This window comes from Somniosus microcephalus, chromosome 2 (assembly GCF_052327205.1).
Source record: "Somniosus microcephalus isolate GS21.2 chromosome 2, FLI_Smic_1.0, whole genome shotgun sequence".
NCBI lineage: Eukaryota > Metazoa > Chordata > Chondrichthyes > Squaliformes > Somniosidae > Somniosus > Somniosus microcephalus.
Window position 1 is genome coordinate 367,530,444 of NC_140988.1, and position 23,092 is coordinate 367,553,535.

At 50.1% G+C, this 23,092-nt stretch overlaps 1 protein-coding gene across 4 annotated transcripts in view; it reads left to right on the plus strand.

The window, feature by feature from the left end:
- adisspb (adipose secreted signaling protein b) overlaps positions 1 to 23,092 on the plus strand; it is a 206,735-nt gene that overhangs the window by 144,381 nt on the left and 39,262 nt on the right. The gene's annotated exons all lie outside the window — the stretch shown is intronic.

The window sequence follows — 23,092 nt, forward strand, 5'->3', positions numbered from 1 at the left end:
TAGTATTCCATGTCTGAGCTCATTCCAGGAAAATGAAAGACACCAAACCCTTTGCACTGTTGATGGTCATCTGAGCCTCCCTGTGTCTTCAGTGTGCTGCTGATTTTACGTCGTATCACCAGAATGAAATATCTTGTCTAGTTTTGGCTCGGCGGTTCTCCCTGTAAAAAGCCAAATGCCGTTAAATTCCATGTCCTCCAGCCTCAAAAATGTTGCATGATTTGGTCAGTTGTCTCCCAAGGTTGCAGTGCTGGAGAGAGGAACCAAGCCACTCAACTCAAAACTTGAACAAGCCTGTGCAATTGGTTCGGTTCTGCTTCCGACTGATGGCTCTTTTTGGAATTGAGCTGTCGCTTAATTTAATGCAAGGAACTGCAGGAGGAGTAAGGTGAACTGCTAGGGATTAGAGAGAGTTAGGTTTGGAACCTGCTTGAGTTAAGGATGGCCCGTGGAGCTCCCGCAATGATGAACGTTAAAAGAAAAGAGTCGCTGTCCAGATAAATTCTTAATTTAATAGGCGGGACATAGTGGGTGGCTGTGTTGCTTATTTGCTTAACACGACTGAATGGGATAGACTCAATCGACCAGCTGGTCTTTTTCTGCCACTCTTTTTCGTAGACAAAGATAGAGGGCAGGATTTTCATTGGGCCGTGGAGACGGGATTGGAGGCATGGGGGGTGGGGGGGGGTTAAAGTCTCGAAATCGGGGGGTACGAACCCATCCTGCCCCCAACTCGCCTCCATGCCAGTTTCAAAGGAGGCGGATACCCGACCTGTGCTGGGACCCGCCTCCCCGAGACGGGAAGGGGATTAGTGCCAATTAACTGCCTGTTAACAGGCAGTTTTTGGCCTAATCCCTATTTTTATTCCTGAAGTGTGGGATTCCTGACGGCTCCAAACCACGCCAAGTTAGCGAGGTGGCCCGTCGGGTTGGAGGGGTTGAGATGTCAGTGTTCAGGTGAGTGATGTGTGCATGAGTGCAGAGGTAGGTGTGTTTGGTGTGTGTAAAGTGTTTAAATAAGTTTTACTTACCTTTACAGCCTTCCTTCCTTAAGGTCTCTTGAGTCCCTCATCTCACCGGCTCAGAAAGCAGAATGGCGGCGAGCTGTCAAAAGTTTCAGCTTTCTGTTCTGGAGAGATCTCTAAATCAGTCTGAGAGGAAGGAATTAACTTGAAGTGCAGATTGTCAGTGTTTGACAGCTTCAAAGAGCTGTCAAAGGCTGATATTTCATTTGTCAAAAGCTCTTGACAGATGAAATGTCAATCTGTGACGTCACCTGTTGCCGGGTGGCCCTTAATTGGCCTGCTGAGCCCGCTGGGCGAGCTCAACAAGGTCAATCAAGTGAAAATCGCGTGGGTTGACCACAACTCGATGGAGGCGGGACTACAACCCCAAAAGTTGTAGTCCCGCCTCCTACACGCCTCCAGTATCAAAATCCAGCCCATAGACTCGGAGAGAGACAACTTTACTAGAAAAGAGAAGACTGAGGGGTGACCTGATAGCGGTCTTCGTGATTATGAAAGGGTTTGATAGGGTAGACGTAGAGAAGATGTTTCCACTTGCAGGCAAGACCAGAACTAGGGACCATCAATATAAGATAGTCACTAATAAATCCAACAGGGAATTCAGGAGAAACGTCTTAACCCAGAGAGTGGTGAGAATGTGGAACTCACTACCACAGGGAATGGTTGAGGCGAACAGCATAGGTGCATTGAAGGTGAAGCTAGATAAGCGCATGAGGGAGAAAGGAATCGAAGGATATGTTGACGGGGTCAGATGAAGAGGTGGGAGGAGGCTCGTATGGAGCATAAACACAGTCAAGGACCATTTGGGCCGAATGGCCTGTTTCTGTGCCGTAGATACTTTGTAATATTCTTGCATCCATCACTTCAGCTGTTTATGAAACTGAAGCAGCCCTGGCTGGGCATGAAATCCAGTCCTTCCTGTAACAAACTCGTGAGCTTGTCATGTGGAGCATTCTCTGAAATAGGAGCACCCCCATACCGTGTTGCTTAAATGATCTTTTCTGCTACCAGCAGCTCCGAGCTGCTATTGTCTCAACAAGATTGTTGCAGGTTTCCCAACCTGTTGTAGACAAATTGCTGCAACATAATTCTCCTTTACATTTTATCCAGTTGCTCCGAGTACTGCAGTGGGAATTGGAGAATTTCCCGAACGCAGGCCACCATCCGGTGAGGCCTGCTTCACTTTCTTTTGTGGGTTATGTTCCTACTTTTATCTTGGTGTCTTGCACTTTAACTTGAAGTTGTTGTCTTTGCTTGTGTTACTTGCAGTTCCCCAGCGCGCCCCCCCCCCCCCGCCATTTCCCTTTCGCTCGACTGCCCCTTTCACCGACCCCTTTCCCTCCCTTCACCCTATCCATCTCCTGCTCTCGGGTTCCCTTCCCACTTCCCCCCCCCTCCACTCTCTCTCCCCCTCCCCTCTCTCTCCCCCTCCCCTCTCTCTCCCCCTCCCCTCTCTCTCCCCCTCCCCCCTCTCCCCCCTCCCCCCCTCTGCCCTGCCCCCCCCTCTGCCTCTGCCCCTGCCCCCCCCTCTGCCCCCCCTCCGCCCCTCCCCCCCTCTGCCCCTCGCCCCCCCGTCCCCTCTCGCGCCCCCCCCGTCCCCTCTCGCGCCCCCCCGTCCCCTCTCGCGCCCCCCCGTCCCCTCTCGCGCCCCCCCGTCCCCTCTCGCGCCCCCCCGTCCCCTCTCGCGCCCCCCCGTCCCCTCTCGCGCCACCCCCCGTCCCCTCTCTCGCCCCCCCCCGTCCCCTCTCTCGCGCCCCCCCCCTCCCCTCTCGCGCCCCCCCCGTCCCCTCTCGCGCCCCCCCCCCGTCCCCTCTCTCGCGCCCCCCCCCCCCGTCCCCTCTCTCGCTCCCCCCCCCCGGTCCCCTCTCGCGCCCCCCCCCCCCCGGTCCCCTCTCGCGCCCCCCCCCCCCCGGTCCCCTCTCGCGCCCCCCCCCCCCCGGTCCCCTCTCGCGCCCCCCCCCCCCCGGTCCCCTCTCGCGCCCCCGGTCCCCTCTCGCGCCCCCCCCCCGGTCCCCTCTCGCGCCCCCCCCCCCCGGTCCCCTCTCGCGCCCCCCCCCGGTCCCCTCTCGCGCCCCCCCCCGGTCCCCTCTCGCGCCCCCCCCCCCGGTCCCCTCTCGCGCCCCCCCCCGGTCCCCTCTCGCGCCCCCCCCCGGTCCCCTCTCGCGCCCCCCCCCCCGGTCCCCTCTCGCGCCCCCCCCCCCCGGTCCCCTCTCGCGCCCCCCCCCGGTCCTCTCTCGCGCCCCCACCCCGGTCCCCCTCTCGCGCCCCCCCCGTCCCCTCTCGCGCCCCCCCCCGTCCCCTCTCGCGCCCCCCCCGTCCCCTCTCGCGCCCCCCCCCGTCCCCTCTCGCGCCCCCCCCCCGTCCCCTCTCGCGCCCCCCCCCCGTCCCCTCTCGCGCCCCCCCCGTCCCCTCTCGCGCCCCCCCCCGTCCCCTCTCGCGCCCCCCCCGTCCCCTCTCGCGCCCCCCCCCGTCCCCTCTCGCGCCCCCCCGTCCCCTCTCGCGCCCCCCCCCGTCCCCTCTCGCGCCCCCCCCCGTCCCCTCTCGCGCCCCCCCCCGTCCCCTCTCGCGCCCCCCCCCGTCCCCTCTCGCGCCCCCCCCGTCCCCTCTCGCGCCCCCCCCGTCCCCTCTCGCGCCCCCCCCCCGTCCCCTCTCGCGCCCCCCCGTCCCCTCTCGCGCCCCCCCCCGTCCCCTCTCGCGCCCCCCCGTCCCCTCTCGCGCCCCCCCCGTCCCCTCTCGCGCCCCCCCGTCCCCTCTCGCGCCCCCCCCGTCCCCTCCCCGTCCCCATCTCGTCGCGCCCCCCCCGTCCCCCCCTCGCGCCCCCCCCCGTCCCCCCTCGCGCCCCCCCCGTCCCCCCTCGCGCCCCCCCCCGTCCCCCCCCTCGCGCCCCCCCCCCGTCCCCCCTCGCCGCCCCCCCCCCCCCTCCGCCCCCGTCCCCTCTCGCGCACCCCCCCCGTCCCCCCCTCGCGCCCCCCCGTCCCCCCTCTCGCGCCCCCCCCCCGTCCCCCTCTCGCGCCCCCCCGTCCCCCTCTCGCCCCCCCCGTCCCCCCCGCGCCCCCCCGCGCCCCCCTCGCGCCCCCCCGTCCCCCCCCTCGCGCCCCCCCCCGTCCCCCCCTCGCGCCCCCCCCGTCCCCCCTCGCGCCCACCCCCGTCCCCCCTCGCGCCCCCCCGTCCCCCCTCGCGCCCCCCCGTCCCCCCCTCGCGGCCCCCCCGTCCCCCCTCGCGCCCCCCCGTCCCCCCTCGCGCCCCCCCGTCCCCCCTCGCGCCCCCCCGTCCCCCCTCGCGCCCCCCCCCCCGTCCCCCCCTCGCGTCCCCCCCTCGCCCCCCGTCCCCCCCTCGCGCCCCCCCGTCCCCCCTCGCGCCCCCCCGTCCCCCCTCGCGCCCCCCCGTCCCCCCTCGCGCCCCCCCGTCCCCCCTCGCGCCCCCCCGTCCCCCCTCGCGCCCCCCCGTCCCCCCTCGCGCCCCCCCGTCCCCCATCGCGCCCCCCGTCCCCCCCTCGCGCCCCCCGTCCCGCGTCCCCCCTCGCGCCCCCCCGTCCCCCCTCGCGCCCCCCCCCGTCCCCCCTCGCGCCCCCCCCGTCCCCCCTCGCGCCCCCCCGTCCCCCCTCGCGCCCCCCCGTCCCCCTCGCGCGCCCCCCCGTCCCCCCCTCGCGCGCCCCCCCGTCCCCCCTCGCGCGCCCCCCGCCCGTCCCCCTCGGCTCCCCCGTCCCCCCTCGCGCGCCCCCCCGTCCCCCTCGCGCGCCCCCCCGTCCCCCCTCGCGCCCCGTCCCTAGCGCCCCCGTCCCCTCTCGCGCCCCCCATCCCCCTCCTCCTCCCCCTCCTTCAGAGTTGATTGTCATTGTGTTTGGACGTGACCCTCTCTCTTGCCCCACCTCGCTCTCCTCAAATGCAGTTGAAGAGAAGCACACTTACACAAGGTCTGTATCTTGTGCTGTTAAGACTTTTATTCCAAAAGTAACCCACTAACCATGGAATGATACAGGACAGAAGGAGGCCACTCAGCCCATCGTGCCTGTGCCGTTTTTTTGAACGAGCTCTCCAATTAGTCCCACTCCGCTGCTCTTTCCCCAAAGACCTTTTCAAGTATTACCCGCTTCCCTTTTGAAAGTTACTATTGAATTGATAAAGGATCGGCCATTCAGGACTGAGATGAGAAGAAATTTCTTCACACAGAGGGTGGTGAATCTTTGGAATTCTCTACCCCAGAGGGCTGTGGAGGCTCAGTCATTGGGTATATTCAAAACAGAAGTCGATAGATTTCTGACTAGTAAGGACATGAACGGATATGGCGATAGGGCCGGTGAATGGACTTGAGGCAGAAGATCAGCCATGATCTCATTGAATTGCGGAGCAGGCTCGAGGGGCCGAATGGCCGACTCCTGCTCCTATTTCTTATGTTCTTATGAATCTGCTTCCACCACCCTTTCAGGCAGATCACAACAACTCGCTGTGTAAAAAAAAAAAAAAAAAAAAAAATTCACCTCATCTCTTCTCTGTTTCTTTTGCCAATTATCTTCAATCTGTGTCCTCTGGTTACCGATGCTCCTGCCAGTGAAAACAGTTTCTGGAGACAAGTGGGAAGATTTCTAGCCCAGCTATCAGCGAGTCACACTATTTCGCCACTCGTCAGCCTCAAGCTGGGGCAGCAATTTTATAAATGTTTTGAAAAAATATTGAGCGTTCAGATGATCTGGTCATTTATCACAGTGCTGTGTGTGGGAGTTTGCTGTGTCCAAAATGGCTGCCTTGTTTCCTGCATTACAACAGTGACTACACTTCAAAAATAATTAATTGGCTATAAAGCGCTTTGGGACGTCCTGAGGTCGCGAAACGTGCTATATAAATGCAAGTTGTTCTTTCTTTCTGGACAACAGCAGTCATTGCCTTCAGGAGGAGAAGCGAAAGGGGAAATAAATAGAAAATAATTGCTCTGAGCAGTAATATCTCGGCTCTTCCATTTGCTTGTAGCCACAGGGTCTTTCACATTACACTTTGCAATAGATTAACGGCACCGAATTGATTGCAGTCTTTTTTCCCAAAACTATATTGTTTCATATTTTTTTTAGCTTTGAAGTAGAAGAGGCTACTGAACCATCGGTTGTTGTGGCACCAAAATGGGTGTTGAATTATCTACGATTTACTCTGCATCGTGGCCTGAATCCAGTGACGTGAAAATGGTCCTGTGTGTGAGAAGATAGAGGGTGCAATTTAGTTTGAGTTTTCTGCAGCAGACAGCAAGTATCTATCACTGAGATTAAATGAAATACAGGAATGCCGAGGTGAAAGGGATTGACAGGGTAGATGTAGGGAGGATGTTTCACCTCGAGGGGGAATCTAGAACTAGGGGGCACAGTTTCAGAATCACCCTTTTAAAACGGAGATGAGGAGGAATTACTTCTCAGAGGGTCATAAATCTTTGGAATTCTCTACCCCAGAGAGCTGTGGAGGCTGGGTCAGTGAATATATTCAAGGCCGAGATTGACAGACTTTTGAAAAACAGGGTAGACAAAGGTTATGGGGAGTGGGCAAGAAAGTGGAGTTGAGGCCAAGATCAGATCAGCCACGATCTCATTGAATGGCGGAACAGGCTCGAGGGGCCGAATGGCCTCCTCCTGCTCCTATTTCTTATATTCTTATGTGACAACACACAACACTGGACAGGTACAGGTGGTCAATCAGCCTCCGAGAGATAAGAGAGAATTCTGACAAAGAATGCAAACCGTAATCCGTCCTATCGCTGACTGACCCACTCGGGGGCATTTCCATCATCTGTTTCGAGACCGTGTTTGACATAGTCCCCCATTTCCCCTCCCCCCGTTCTTATTGGCGAGGCCTCAATATGGCGTAGGGCTGAAACAGTGTCTCATCAGTGAGATTAGTAGGAGGTTACCCACAATCTCTGGAAGCTCCTCTCCTCATTTTAGTTTTAAGGGGACCTCCTTTTAGGTTTTTTAAGAATAGTGAGGGGCAAAACATTCAGATTCCAGCGTCCTTGTAAATCGTATATGGTGAGAGAAATAGTAAAACACCTCATTGGTGCAGTAGGAGGTCAGAGCTAAGGTGCATTATTGAAAGAAAGAAAGAATTCCATTTATATAGCCCTTTCATGTCCTTAGGACATCCCAAAGCGCTTAACAGCCAATGAAGTACTTTGAAATGCAGTTAGTGTTGTAATGTAGGAAATGCAGCAGCCAATTTGCGCATCGCAAGCTCCCACAAACAGCCATTAAATAATTATCAGATAATGTTTTCGTGATATTGATTGAGGGATAAATATCAGGCAGGACACCGGGGAGAACGCCCCAGCTCCTCAACATAGCGCAGTAGGATCTTTTACATCCACCTGAGAGGGCAGACGGAGCCTCGGTTTAACGACTCGTCTGAAAGACGGCACCTCTGACGGTGCCGCACTCCCTCAGCACTGCACTGAAGTGTCGGCCTGGATTTTTGCTCTCCAGTCTCGGGAGTGGGAGCTTGAACCCGCGTCGTTCTGACTCCGAGGCGAGAGTGCTACCCACTGAGTCGCGGCTGACTCTTTTGAAAGAAGGCTTACTTTTAAATTGTGCTTTATCACATCTCTCAGGAACTCTTGCATACAGTGAATTGTTTTGAAGTGTAAATTGGCAGCCAATGTTGTGCAGATGACATTGGCTGCCAATTTAAGCCCAGTAAGATCCCACACAAACAGACGGGGCCCAGCTACCTCAAGAAAGGTGAGCGGCAATGTCAAGGGATCATCATCACCTCCAAGTTCACTCTAAGTCATTTGTGTTTTGCACATTATATATATTGTGTCTTGCAATTATATAGGACCTTGGTGAGACAACACCTGGAGTACCGTGTGACGTAAGAAAACTACTAGGCACTTGGCCTAAGCGTTAAACAAAGCTTTAATCAACTGTTTTACAACATGGAGGTCCAGTTGTGTCCTTCACTAGTTCCTGTTAAGAATGTCCTGCGCAAGCTGGGCCCGTGCCAGAGTATTTATACTCTCCCTGGACAACGCCGCCCGCAGGCCTCTCAGTATTATTTCATAAGCCTTTCTTTCATGAATGACTGATTCATGTCACTCTGTACAGTATTAGTCTCCTTACATAAGGAAGGATAGACTTGCCTTAGAGTGAGTGCAACAAAGGTTAACTAGACTGATTCCTGGGATGAAGGGCTTGTCCTATGAGGAGAGACTAGGCCTATATTCTCTAGAGTTTAGAAGAATGAGAGGTGATCTCATTGAAACATACAAAATTCTTACAGGGGCTTGACAGGATAGATGCTGGGAGGATGTTTCCCCTGGCTGAAGAGTCTAGATCTAAGGGTCACAGTCTCAGAATAAAGGGTCAGCCATTTAGGACCGAGATGAGGAGAAATGTCTTCACTCAGAGGGTGATGAATCTTTGGAATTCTCTACCCCAGAGGGCTGTGGATGCTCAGTCATTGAGTATATTCAAGACAGAGATTGATAGATTTTTGAATACTAAGGGAACTAAGGGATATGGGAATAGTGCAGGAAGGTGGAGCTGAGGTAGAAGGTTAGCCATGATCTTATTGAATGGCGGAGCAGGCTCAAAGGGCCAAATGGCATACTCCTGCTCCTATTTCTTATGTTTTTATGTTCTTGCTGTCATTCCTTCATCGTCGCTGTGTCGTAATCCTACCCGACATTTTGGGAGCACCATCGCCACAAGGACTGCAGTAATTCAAGAAGATGACCCACCACCTCCGAGATGGGCAATAAATGATGTCTTTATCGGTGTAGCCCAGATGCCAAGAATAACTAACAATGCAGCAATGAGACGTTTGACCAATAGCCTGCTTCAGGTAGTGCTGAGTAGGATAGTGTAGAAGAAAGTCTTCTCTGTATCTAACTGGGGGTGCTCGATGAAGACACTGGGTGCCTGAAATGCGGGAAGATTTCCACTGCCATTGCTCTCGCATTAATAAAGGATTGATCAGACGGAAAAAAAAAAGTAACCTTGCTGGAATCTTAATATTTCAGAAAAAGAAAGCTTAGTAAACAAAATTCCTAATCTTTTCCACTTTTTAATTCATTCTCGGAATGTGGGCGATGCTGCCAAGACGAAGCATTTATCGCCCATGAGAAGGTGGTAGTGAGCCGCCTTCTTGAACCGAGGCAGTCTTAGTATCACAAAAGGTGGCCCATTGTCCCTGTGCTGGCTCTTTGAAGAGCTATCCAGTTAATCCTACTCCTCCGCTCTCTCCCCGTAGCCCTGCAATTTTTTTCCCTTCAAGCATTTATCTAATTCTCTTTTGAAAGTTACTATTGAATCTGCTTCCACCACCCTTTCAGGCAGTGCATTCCGGATCACAACAACTCGCTGGGTTTTAAAAAAAAAATGTTTCCTCATCTCCCCTCTGGTTCTTTTGCCCATCGCCTTAAATCTGTGTCCTCTGGTTACCGACCCTTCTGCCACTGGAAGCAGTTTCTCCTTATTTACTCGATCATGATTTTGAACACCTCTATCAAATCTCCCCTTAACCTTGGAAAAACTCAGCAGGCCAGGCAACATCCATGGAGAGAGAAATAGAGTCAACATTTCAGGTCGAAACCCTTCGAAACCTGACAAAGGGTTTGACCCGAAACATTGACTCTATTTCTCTCTCCACGGATGTTGCCTGGCCTGCTGAGTTTTTCCAGCATTTTCTGTTGTTATTTGGGATTTCCAGCATCCGTAGTATTTTGCTATTGTACCCCCCTTAACTTCAAGGAGAACAATCCCAGTTTCTGCACACAACTGAATCCCTCATCCCTTACACCATGATTGAAAATCTCCACTGCACCCTCTGTGTGGTGAAGGAGGTGCTCCCACAGTGTTGTTGGCTAGGGAGTTCCAGGATTTTGACCCAGTGAAGGAATGGCGATACATGCCTGAATCTGGGAAAAGAGGGGTGCAGAGCGACAGCGAGAAAGAGTCTTCATTCCAGGCCCGAACTGGCTCTTGCAGAGTCAGAATTAATTGCCTGCAAAACCTCGGTGTTTTGAAGGTTTTTTTATTCCTTCACGGGATGTGGGCATCACTGGCAATGCCAGCATTAATTGCCCATCCCTAATTGCCCTTTGATACAACAGAGTGGCTTCTCGGCCATTTCAGAGGGCAGTTAACCACATTGCTGTGGGTCAGGAGTCACATACACCAGACCGGGTATGGACGGCAGATTTCCTTCCCTAAAGGGCCAGGATAAAGCAGCCCGCTTGATTGGCACTCCATCCACCTTCAACATTCACTCCCTCCATCTACAAGATGCACTGCAGCAACTCGCCAAAGCTCCTTCAACAGCACCTTCCAAACCCGCGACCTCTACCACTTAGAAGGACAAGGGCAGCAGATGCATGGGAACATCACCACCTACAAGTTCCCCTCCAAGCCGCACACCATCCTGACTTGGACCTGTATCGCCGTTCCTTCACTGGCGGTGGGCCAAAATCCTGGAACTCCCTTCCTAACAGCATTGTGGATGTACCTACACCATATGGACTGCAGCGGTTGAAGAAGGCGGCTCACCACCATCTTCTCGAGGGCAATTAGGGATGGGCACTAAATGCAGGCCTAGCCAGCGATGCCCACATCCCATCAATCTGATAGTTTCATGGTCACCATTACTGATACTAGCTTTGTAATCCAAATTTCATTTAATTAACTGAATTTAAGTACCCCAGCTGCCGTGGTGGGATTTGAACTCATCATTAGTCCAGGTCCTCCAGATTAGTAGTCCAGTAACATAACCGCTATGCTACCGTACCCGTTAGATCATGGAGGCCCAGCCTGTGTATGGGATTAACACCGGCTGCTGTCCTGGGTACTGCACCATTGCTGTGATTTAGGGCCATTCCTACTTGCAGAGAGCAACAAGACTGACGTGTGTTGCTGCAGAGTGCCTGAGGAATTTCAATTCATTGCTGTTTTTCTTTTATCAAGTCAGAAGTCTGCTCTGTATTAGCCAAGCAACATTTTTCACACTGTGCAGGGTGCTCAGTACCTTATCAGCTTGTAACAGAGCTATTGAAAGATAACTGTGAGAGGCCATTGAACAAGCTGTGTGGGAAGTACTTCATTCAATTATAGTGCAGCCCTGGCTCCCTCTTACTGTGAGGCACAAGGTATAAATCACAGCGGCTTTTCCTGTTCTATTATAACTTTCTCAGGGCATGAAGAAGAAGAACCACTTGCATTTATGTAGTGCCTTTAACATAGTAAAACGTCCCAAGTTGCTTCACAGGAGTGTAATCAGATAAAAACCTGACACTGAGCCACATAAGGAGATATTAGAATCATAGAAATTTATGGCACAGAAGGAGGCCATTCGGCCCATCGTGTCTGTGCTGGCCGAAAAACAGCTATCTGGCCTAAATAACAACAGAAAATGCTGGAAAACCTCAGCAGGTCAGGCAACATCCGTGGACAGAAATTTGAGTTGACGTTTCGGGTCGAACCCTTCTAGGGTTCGACCCGAAACGTCAACTCAAATTTCTGTCCACGGATGTTGCCTGACCACCACCTGAGGTTTTCCAGCATTTTCTGTTGTTATTTCGGATTTCCAACATCCGCAGTATTTTGCTATCGTACTAGTATCTGGCCTAATCCCACTTTCCAGTTCTTGGTCCGTAGCCCTGTAGGTTACAGTGCTGCAAGGGCATATCCAAGTACTTTTTAAATGCGATGAGTGTTTCTGCCTCTACCACCCCTTCAGGCAGTGAGTTCCAGACCCCCACCACCCTCTGGGTGAAAAAGTTCTCCTCAATTCAATGCAGTTCAATTTTATTTGTCATATATGCAGCAGACGTGTGTACTGCACAATGAAATGTTGATTTTTACGAGTCCTCCCAACATTGGAATAACTCCCCTCTAATCCTTCTACCAATTACTTTAAATCTATGCCCCCTGGTTATTGACCTCTCTGCTAAGGAAAATAGGTCCTTCCTAACTACGGAGTCCTGCTTTACAGAGTACTAAATTCGGGAATTTGGTGAGTGAGGGAATTTGGTGAGGTGGAGGTAAGAGGTGCTGCTTGATACATAAAAAAATATATACAGTATAAGCAACTAGGGTTAAATTAGGACTGTGGGCTAAGTTACAGTAAAGACCTAAAGCGTATAACTAAATTTAATAAATTAAACAAGGTTATTACCTAGATTAAAAACTATTAATAGACGATTGAGTATTTCAAAACTTGAAAACCTAATTAGTTAAATAAAATACAATAGAGATGTCAGGGCAGGCGATGTGTTGCAGCTGTAGCATGTGGGAGCTGGTGGACGCCAGTGTGAGCCACAGCAACCACATCTGCAGTAAGTGCCTGCAGCTCGAGCAACTTCGGCTCAGAGTTGAGGAGCTGGAGTCCGAGCTGCAGACATTGCGGGGCATCAGGGAGGGAGAAAGTTACCTGGACGCTTTGATCCAGGAGGCAGTCACACCCCTTAGGTTAAGTAGTTCAGATTTGGTCCGTGGTCAGGGACAGAAGGGTGTGACTATGAGTGATGCAGGTATGGGGATCCAGAAGGTAGCATTGGAGGAGCCTCAGCCTTTGCACTTGTCCAACAGCTACGAGGTTCTTGCAGCCTGTGTGGACGAGAGCAGGGACTGCAGGGAGGATGAGCAAACTGACCACAGCACCGTGGTACAGGGGGCCATTCAAGTTGGGGGAGTAAAAAGGAATGCAGTAGTGGTAGGGGACAGTATAGTTAGGGGGACAGATACTGTTCTTTGCAGCCAAGAGCGAGAGTCCCGAAGGCTGTGTTGCCTGCCCGCGTTAGGGGCTGGAGAGGTACTTGGAGTGGGAGGGGAAGGATCCAGTTGTTGTGGTCCACGTCGGTACCAACGACATACATAGGACTAAGAAAGAGGCTCTGCTGAGGGAGTATGAGCTAAATTAAAAAGCAGAACCACAAAGATAATAATCTCTGGATTATTAACTGAGCCACAAGCAAATTTGCATAGGGCCAATAAGATCAGAGAGTTGAATGCGTGGCTCAAGGATTGGTGTGGGAGAAATGGGTTTCGATTCATGGGGCACTGGCACCAGTACTGGGGAAAGAGGGAGCTGTTCCGTTGGGACAGGCTTCAATTGAACTGTGCTGGGACCAGTGTCCTGGCGAATCGAATAACTAGGGCGGTAGATAGGGCTTTAAAATAAATAGTGGCGGGGGGGGGGGGGGGGTTCAGGTGAGGGGAAACTTAGAAAGTTAAAGAGAAAGGACAAGGCAGTAGTGCAGGGTAATGATAACCAGAGTGTGACATGAAGGGACAGAGCGTACAAGCATAAGTGCACCAGCAAATAGGGTCAGAGTAGGGAAAAGTGGTAAAAAGACAAAATTAAAGGCACTTTATCTGAATGCACGCAGCATTCGTAATGAGATAGAGGAATTGACAGCACAAATAGAACTAAATGGGTATTATCTGATAGCCATTACAGAGACGTGGCTGCAAGGTGAACTGAATATTCAGGGGTATTTGACATTTCAGAAGGATAGGCAGAAAGGCAAAGGAGGTGGGGTAGCTCTGTTAATAAAGGATGAGATCAGTACAGTAGTGAGAAATGATCTTGGCTCAGAAGATCAAGATGTAGAATCAGTTTGGGTGGAGATAATAAGAAATAATAAGGGAAAGAAGTCACTGGTGGGAGGAGTCTATAGGTCCCCTAAAAGTAGCTACACTGTAGGACAGAGTATAAATCAAGAAATAAAGGGGGCTTGTAAGAAAGGTACTGCAATAATCGTGAGCGATTTTAATCTTCATATAGATTGGACAAATCAAATTGGCAAAGGTAGCTTTTAGGACGAGCTCATAGAGTGTATTCAGGACAGTTTCTCAGAACAATACGTTGTGGAACCAACCAGGAAAGATTTGGCAGATGGAGTATAATGTGGGAAAATGTGAGGTTATCCACTTTGGTAGGAAGGATAGAAAAGCAAAATATTATTTAAATGGAGAGAGACTACAGAATGCTGCAGTACAGAGGGATCTGGGGGCCCTTATACATGAAACACAAAAAGTTAGCGTGCAGGTACAGCAAGTAATTAGGAAGGCAAATGGAATGTTGTCCTTTATTGCAAGGGGGATGGAATATAAAAGTAGGGAAGTCTTGCTACAACTGTACAGGGCGTTGGTGAGACCACACCTGGAGTACTGCGTACAGTTTTGGTCTCCTTATTTAAGGTGTGACATACTTGCATTGGAGGCAGTTCAGAGAAGGTTCACTAGGTTGATTCCTGGGATGAAGGGGTTGTCATATGAGGAAAGGTTGAGTAGGTTGGGCCGATACTCATTGGAGTTTAGAAGAATGAGAGGTGATTTTATTGAAACATAAGATTCTGAGGGGTCTTGACCGGGTGGATGCTGAGAGGATGTTTCCCCTCGGGGAATCTAGAACTAGGGGGCATAGTTTCAGGATAAGGGGTCGCCCGTTTAAGACGGAGATGAAGAGGAATTTCTTCTCTGGGGGTCGTGAATATTTGGAATTCTCTACCCCAGAGAGCTGTGGAGGCTGAGTCATTGGCCCTGAAATTAGGATCGGGAGCTTGCCGCGCGTGCAAGCCCCCGATGTGCACTCACCCTGCGCGCCGACATCTGAAGCCCGGGCCTGCTTGCATTTCCTTTCACAGGCCCAGTTCAGCTGTCGGCGCGATGTGCTTAACTGATCCAGCGGCGTAGTTAGTGCGATGTGCCGGCTGGGATCAGGTGAGCACTGTGCAGCCAATCCGGGGAGGGGAAACTCATTCGTGAGTTTGAGAGTAAGAACTGTCAAACTCATGAAAAGTATAGGCTGCCAAAACACTACTAAAACGTTAAATAAAATTTTAAAAAACATCCCACTGATTATATTAACTATAAATAAGTATTAAAAAATGTTTTAAACAATTAATCAATTTTTTGAAAAAAATAAATTTTTTAAAAATCGGGTCTAAAACTAAACTTACCTTACTGTAAATTCTTTAAAAATAATAAACCTGTGGAGAAAAAAAAAATTCTAAATTGTACTAAAAGCCCACTTACCTGTAAAACTAAGTACTTACGTCTGGTTTTTCCACGCGTAAAAACCGGAGGCCTTTACACTCGGGCAACTCTGGGGGGAAAAAAAAGGAATTTCACTGCACACGCGCTGCCTGTGCAGTCGCACGCGTACTGCCTCTTAACCCCTTGGGTCAGAGGACAGGAAATGCCGGTTTTCAGCGCATGCGCTGTGCATGCTGAAAACCGGCAATTCCTCCAGGCACACGCGTGAGTACCCCGTCCGTACTCACGCGTTGGGCCCGGAATTATTGGGCCATTGAATATATTCAAGGCTGAGATAGACAGACTTTTGAACTACAGGAGAGTCAAGGTTTATGGGGAACAGGCAGAAAAGTGGAGTTGGGGCCAAGATCAGATCAGCCATGTCTTGTTGAATGGCAGAGCAGGCTCGAGGGCTTGAATAGCCTACTCCTGCTCCTATTTCTTATGTTCTTAACCACTCTATCTAGGCCTCTCATAATTTTATACACCTCGATTAAGTCTCTCCTCAGCCTCCTCTGTTCCAAAGAAAACAACTCTAGCCTATCCAATCTTTCCTCCTAGCTAAAATTCACCACTCCTGGCAATAACTTCGTAAATCCCCTCTGTACCCTCTCTACTGCAGTCGCATCCTTCCTGTAATGTGGTGACCAGAACTGTACGCAGTATTCTAGCTGTGGCCTAACTAGTGTTTTATACAGTTCAAGCATAACCTCCCTGCTCTTATATTCTGTGCCTCATCTAATAAAGGAAAGTATCCCGTATACCTTCTTAACCACCTTATCTACCTGTCCTGCTACCTTCAGGGATCTGTGGACATGCACTCCAAGGTCCCTCTGTTCCTCTACACTTCTCAGCATCTTACCATTTATTGTGTATTCCCTTGCCTTGTTAGCCCTCCCCAAATGCATTACCTCACACTTCTCTGGATTGAATTCCATTTGCCACTTTTCTGCCCACCTGGCTAGTCCACTGTTATCTTCCTGCAGTCTACAGCTTTCTTCCTCACCATCAACCACACGGACAATTTTTGTATCATCGGCAAACTTCTTAATCACGCCCCTACATTGAAGTCTAAATCCGGACAGGTGACCCAAAGCTTGGTCGAAGAACACAGAACACAGAAACCCCACAGTGCAGATAGAGGCCATCTCGGCCCATCGAGCCTGCACTGACACACATCCCACCCGATCCCCGTAACCACCACATATCCCACCCTATCCTCGTAACCCCACGTATTTAATCCCCCTAACACCAAGGGTCAATTTATCATAGCCAATCATCCTAACCCGCACATCTTTGGACTGTGGGAGGAAACCGGAGCACCCGGAGGAAACCCACGCAAACACGGGGAGAATGTGCAAACTCCACACAGACAGTCACCGGAGGCCGGATTCGAACCCAGGTCCCTGGCGCTGTGAGGCAACAGTGCTAACCACTATGCCACCGTGCTAGTGGTAGGTTTTAAGGAGCGTAATAAAGGGAGAGGTGGAGAGGTTTAGGGAGGGAATTCCAGAGCTCGGAGCCTAGGCAGCTGAAGGCACAGCCGCCATTACAATCAGGGATGCGCAGGAGGCCAGAATTAGAGGAGCGCAGATATCTCGGAGGGTTGTAGGGCTGAAGGAGGTTACAGAGATAGGGAGGGGCGAGGGCATGGAGGGATTTGAAAACGAGGATGAGAATTTTACAATTGAGGCGTTGCCGGACCAGCAGCCAGTGTAGCTTAGTGAGCACAGGGGTGATGGGTGAACGGGACTTGGTGCGAGTTAGGATACGCGCAGCCGAGTTTTGGATGAGCTCAAGTTTACGGACATATAAGAACACGGTACGGTAGTGACACAGTGTAGTGGTTATGGTACTGGACTCGCAACCCAGAGATTGTCAGTTCAAATTCCACCATGGCAAGTTGTGGAGCTGAGTAAATCTGGTCATTTGTGGCTGAGCAGCAGAATAAAATGACCATGGCATGAAAGGGAGACGGTTTGTGATATGGTGAAGATCAGGGACATTAAAAATGGAGGCATTCAATTATTGAGCAGATCAGTGGACATATAGAAACATAGAAAAATAGGAGCAAGAGTAGGTCATTCGGACTTTCGAGCCTGCTCCGCCATTCAATATGATCATGGCTGATCCTCTATCTCAATACCATATTCCCACTCTCTCCCCATACCCCTTGATGCCTTTTGTGTCTAGAAATCTATCTATCTCCTTCTTAAATGCTGGTGTTTATGCAGGTGGTGGATTAAGGAGAGGAGCTGGGACTCTCAGAACATGGGAATTTGGAGTTAGGTCGGAGATCAGCCATGATCTCATTGAATGGCGGAACAGGCTCGAAGGGCTAAATGGCCTATTCCTGTTCCTATGTTCTATCTACTCAAGGAATGTGCCGTTGCTCCCAACACACAAATCCAGTCCCATTCTATGTAGTTGACGCTTAATGCCTTCCTAATAAGCTTCCTAATAAGTGTTAGTAAAAAAAAAAGACAGAAGGCCTACCTCAGGACACTAGGGGAGAGCAATATATGTAGATATGCTAGGATCACCCATATGTTACAACAGTGACTACACTTCAAAAGTACTTAATTGGCTGTAAACGCTTTGGGACGTCTCAAGGTCATGAAAAGCACTGTATAAATGCAAGTCTGTCTTTTTATAACACAAGAACAAATAAAATCTATTTGTTTAAGAATAGGAAAGGACCAAAGGGGTATAGACAGGTTAAGTGAGTGGGCAAGAACATGGCAAATGGAATATAATGTGGAGAAATGTGAAGTTATCCACTTTGGCAGGAAAAATAGAAAAGCAGAATATTTTTGGAATGGTGAGAGATTGGGAAATGTTGGTCTTCAGAGGGACCTGGGTGTCCTTGTACACGAATCACTGACAGTTAACATGCAGGTACAGCAAGCAATTAGGAAAGCAAATGATATGTTGGCCTTTATTACAAGAGGATTTGAGTATAAGAGTAAAGAAGTCTTAATGCAATTACAGGAAACTTTCGATTAACCGGCACCTAAATAACCGGAAATGTTGGTTAACCGGCAAAATTCAGGAGTAGGTTCAGGTAACTTTTATTTTTTTACTCCATTTGTTGCTGTGCAAGGATGTGGCTGCAGCTGTTGCTAAGCTACAGAAACGCTTGCAACTTGTGCCCATTGTTCTGAAGCTGCAGGGTTTGTTGCTTTATGAGAGCGCCGTATCTTTTACTATAGCGTTCGGTTATCCGGAATTTTTGATGGAGCGGCACCACGTCGGTCCCGTCCGTGCCGGATAAAAAAAAGTTTCCTGTATATAGGGCCCTGGTGAGACCACACCTGGAGTATTATGTACAGTTTTGGTCTCCTTAACTAAGGAAGGATATACTTGCCATAGAGGGAGTGCAACGAAGGTTTACCCAGGACCGGCAGGGGGGGGGGGGGGGGGGGGGGATTGTCCTTTGAAGAGAGATTGAGGAATCTAGGCCTATATTCTCATTGAAACATACAACATTCTTACAGGGCTTGACAGGGTAGATGCTGAGAGGATGTTTCCCCTTGGCTGAGGAGTGGAGCATAAACGCCGGCATGGACTGCTTGGGCCGAATGGCCTGTTTCTGTGCCGTATATCCTATGTAAAAACTAGGGGCCACTGTCTCAGAATAAGGGCTGTTTTTTTGGAAAACGCTACCGCTGATGGTGCTGCTCAGGGCAAATTCACAACTAGCTGGGCTTGTAAAGGGACCTTTCCCTGTGACAAATAACTTTGAAATATGAGAAGTTTTGGTGGGCTGCTAAATGCTGAGCCCGAGTACAACATCTGCCCTCGGACACTGCTTCAGCACGGCGTGAAGGAGCAATCGGCGACGAGCAGGGAATGATTCAAGCCCGATTAATTCGGGAACTGACCTGCCTAAACTGCAAAGTTGCTGTTTTCTACATCTTGCGTGCATTAGTTACATAACATTGAACCAGAGTTTAACGATTAGCCACCAATTTCTCCTATATATCTTGTTCTGTGATTATTTTACAGAATATAGACAGTGATGCGATTGCAACACGGATTCGGGATTTAAAGCCATGCCGTGTGTTTTTAAAATGGTGATTATGTGAAGTTCTGTATTTATTTGTTGTAAAGAAAGCAGCTGACAATTGAATTTGAGGACAGTCACAAATCTGACAAAGGAAAGCTCTGCTCTGTTGAGATACTTTCACTGTCTTCTTTAGAGTTTCAGTGAAGTGGAACAGAGATTTTTACACTACATTAACTTGAGCCATGAATAACACCCAGCAGTACCATTGTTGATTCCGTCCTTTCACACTTAGGTTGTGACTGGAGAGAGCACAAAGGTGAATTGTTATTGGTCTTTCACTGGCAGGGCAGGTTGAGAAAGTGGTTAAAAAAGAATACGGGATCCTGGGCTTCATAAATAAAAGCAAGGCTGTTATGATGAACCTTTATAAAACACTGGTTCGGCCTCAACTGGAGTATTATTTCCAATTCTGGGCACCGCACTTTAGGAAGGATGTGAAGGCCATAGAGAGGGTGCAGCAAAGATTTACAAGAATGGTTCCAGGGATGAGGGACTTCAGTTATGTGGGTAGACTGGAGAAGCAGGAGTTGTTCTCTTTGGAGCAGAGAAGGTCGAGAGGAGATTTTACGGAAGTGTTCAAAATCATGAGGTGTTTCGACAGAGTAGATAGAGAGAAACTGTTCCCTTTGGTAGAAGGGTTGAGAACCAGAGGACACAGATTTAAGGTGATTGGCAGAAGAACTAAAGGCGACATGAGGAAAAACTTTGTTACTCAGCGAGTGGTTAGGATCTGGAATGCACTGCGAGAGAGGGTGGTGGAGACAGATTCGATCGTGGCTTTCAAAAGGGAATTGGTTAAGTAGCTGAAGGGAAAAAAAATTGCAGGGTTACGGGGAAAGGGCGGGGGAGTGGGACTAGCTGAAGTGCTCTTGCAGAGAGCCGGCACGGGCTCGACGGGCCGAAGGGCCTCCTTCTGTGCTGTGTAACCATTCTATGGAGCTGGTCTCGGGACCAGTTTGAGCTGATGATCCAGGAGTGTTTCACAACAGCATGCAATTTTATGTGTCCCACTGTGTATTAGCGCGAAGAATAAGCCCAGCAACAACAATGAGTTTTAAGATTAAGGTGACACGTAGCCAGCCATATTTATATTGTAAGATACCCTAGTCGTGTATACATACGTACGTAAAGTTAGAATTTGGTTTAATCTCAGAAGATTAAGGTTTTTTGCTTAGAAATGGCTTATAGATTTGTACTGTGGCTAGAACTAATGAAATGGTTAAAGTTGTTCATTCCCAGGATGCTTTAGGGTTTAATGTGTCAGGGTACAATTTAGCTGACTGTGTGGTTTAGCTTCTGCTGTGATGCAGGATGTGTGATTCGTGCCTGTTGACTGCTTTTTGTCGCCACATTTTGAAACGAGGATAGCCCAGACCGTCTTGAGATAGGAAGAGGGACAATCGGCCAGGATGGTAAACAAGTTGGCATCTGGTGTTTTGTAGGAAATATCTCATTTCTGGGGGGTCTTGCTCACAATGACACTTGCCATGCCATAATGAATCAGCAAGGACAGTGTTTGTGAGAGGTGACCTATAAAGACCTTGAGCTTTCCTTAATAATTTGTAGAGAGAGTCTGGACCGAAAGGCTCGATGAAGGTTATGTTTCTACCCAATTGGGTAATTGAGTTTATTTCTCGGTGTGTCTACTGCTTAGAGACATTGGGCTGGATTTTGATACTGGAGGCGTGTAGGAGGCGGGACTACAGCTTTTGGGGTTGTAGTCCCGCCTCCATCGAGTTGTGGCCAACCCACGCGATTTTCACTTGATTGACCTTGTTGAGCCCACCCAGCGAGCTCAGCAGGCCAATTAAGGGCCACCCGGCAACAGGTGACGTCACAGATAGATATTTCATCTGTCAAGAGCTTTTGACAGCTCTTTGAAGCTGTCAAACACTGACAATCTGTACTCCAAGTTAATTCCTTCCTCTCAGGCTGATTTAGAGATCGCTCCAGAACAGAAAGCTGAATGCTGCAACTTTTGACAGCTCGCAGCCATTCTGCTTTCTGTGCCAGTGAGATGAGGGACTCCCAAGACCTGAAGGAAGGAAGGCAGTAAAGGTAAGTAAAACTTATTTAAACACTTTACACACACCAAACACACTTACCTCTGCACTCATGCACCCATCACTCACCTGAACACCAGTCATCTCGAACCCTTCAGCCCGACAGTCCGCCTCGCTAACTTGGCGTGGTTTGGAGCCGTTGGGAATCCCACACTTCAACAATAAAAATAGGGATTAGGCTAAAAACTGCCTGTTAACTACCTGTTAACAGGCAGTTAATTGGCACTAATCCCCTTCCTGCCTCGGGGAGGCGGCTCCCAGCACAGGTTGGGTATTCGCCTCCTTTGAAACTGGCATGGAGGCGGGTTGGGGGCGGGATGGGTTCGTGCCCCCCGATTTCGAGATTTTAACTCCCCACACGCCTCCAATCCCGCGTCCATGGCCCAATGAAAATCCTGCCCATTGTGTGTGTCAAAAACACAATAAAAGGATTAAGTTGCAACCATTTTTGGTTTGTCAGATTCGAATTGTCGTACAGCATGGTTATATTAAATATTGGGGAGCACCCCGCAATAAAGTCATGTGCCCAGAGATACTTGAACCCACTTCTAGTAATGCCAATAGGTCGGGTTTGATGGTAACCAAGTGGGATTATTGGGATGGGTTTGAAGCTGGCCGAATTTTGTTCAGTAAACTGGGTCAAACTGCCCGGACCATAAGATGCTTACGGATTATCTTCCCATTGGTCAAGGTTGGACTTTACCCAATCTCCCAGAGATGAAAAGGCCGAGATAATATGGCTGAACCACGTCGTCCATGCCAAAAACCGAAGGAGTTTAAATTCAGGGTAAACTAGTAGAGGTTCAGAGATGGATGGAAATAATGTGCTCAAACCCATGTGCCGATTAAGGAAATAAGCATAAAGGATTATTTTCTCAACCTAGGGAATTAAAGATGTTTTTGGCAGGAAGTCAAACAGCTGCATGCCATCAGTGATGGGCCTTGAATCCACATTATGAATAGGCTTGGTATATACAAAGTGAGGATTATTATTGCTTTCCGAACACTACAGTATGGGCTGCTTGATTACAAAGTTACAGCAACATCTAGATGTACTGTAATCACAATATATGGCTGTACTGAGCTCACGGTTTAGCACTTTCGGGGGGTTGGTGGGGGGGAGATGGACCATCAGGTCCTATTGCAATCCAGCTGTGTCTCGGTCGGTAGCACACCCGCCTCTTGAGTTGGAGGGTTGTGGATTTAAGTCCCATTCCAGAGATTTGAGCACAAAATCTAGGCTGGCACTCCAGCGCTCTGAGGGAGAGCTGCACGATCAGAGGTGCCATTTTTCGGGTGAGATGTCAACTTGAGACTCCATCTTACCTCCCCTATGTGGAGGTATCAGTCATCATATCCTATAATAGAAAGAAAAAACAAAGATTTATATTTATGTAGCGCTTTTCTCGACCCCAGGATGTCCCAAAGCACTTTACAGCCAGTGAAGTACTTTTGAAGTGTAGTCACTGTTGTAATGTAGGAAGCACGACAGCCAATTTCTGCACAGAAAGATCCCACAAACATAATATGATAATGACCAGATAATCTCTTTTTTATACAATTTTAAAATTCTCATCCTTGTCTTCCAATCCCTCCATGGAAACATAGATGATAGGAGCAGGAGTAGGCCATTTGGCTCCTCGAGCCTGCTCCGCCATTCAATGGGATCATGGCTGATCATCCAAATTCAGTACCCTGTCCCTGTCTTCCCCCCATATCCCTTGATCCCTTTAGCCTTAAGAAATATATCCAACTCCTTCTTGAATATATTTAATGAATTGGCCTCTACTGCCCTCTGTGGTAGAGAATTCCACAGGTTCACCACTCTCTGAGTGAAGAAATTCTTCCTCATCTCTGTCCTAAATGGCTTACCCCTTATCCTTAGACTGTGACCCCTGGTTCTGGACTCCCCGACCATCGGGAACATCCT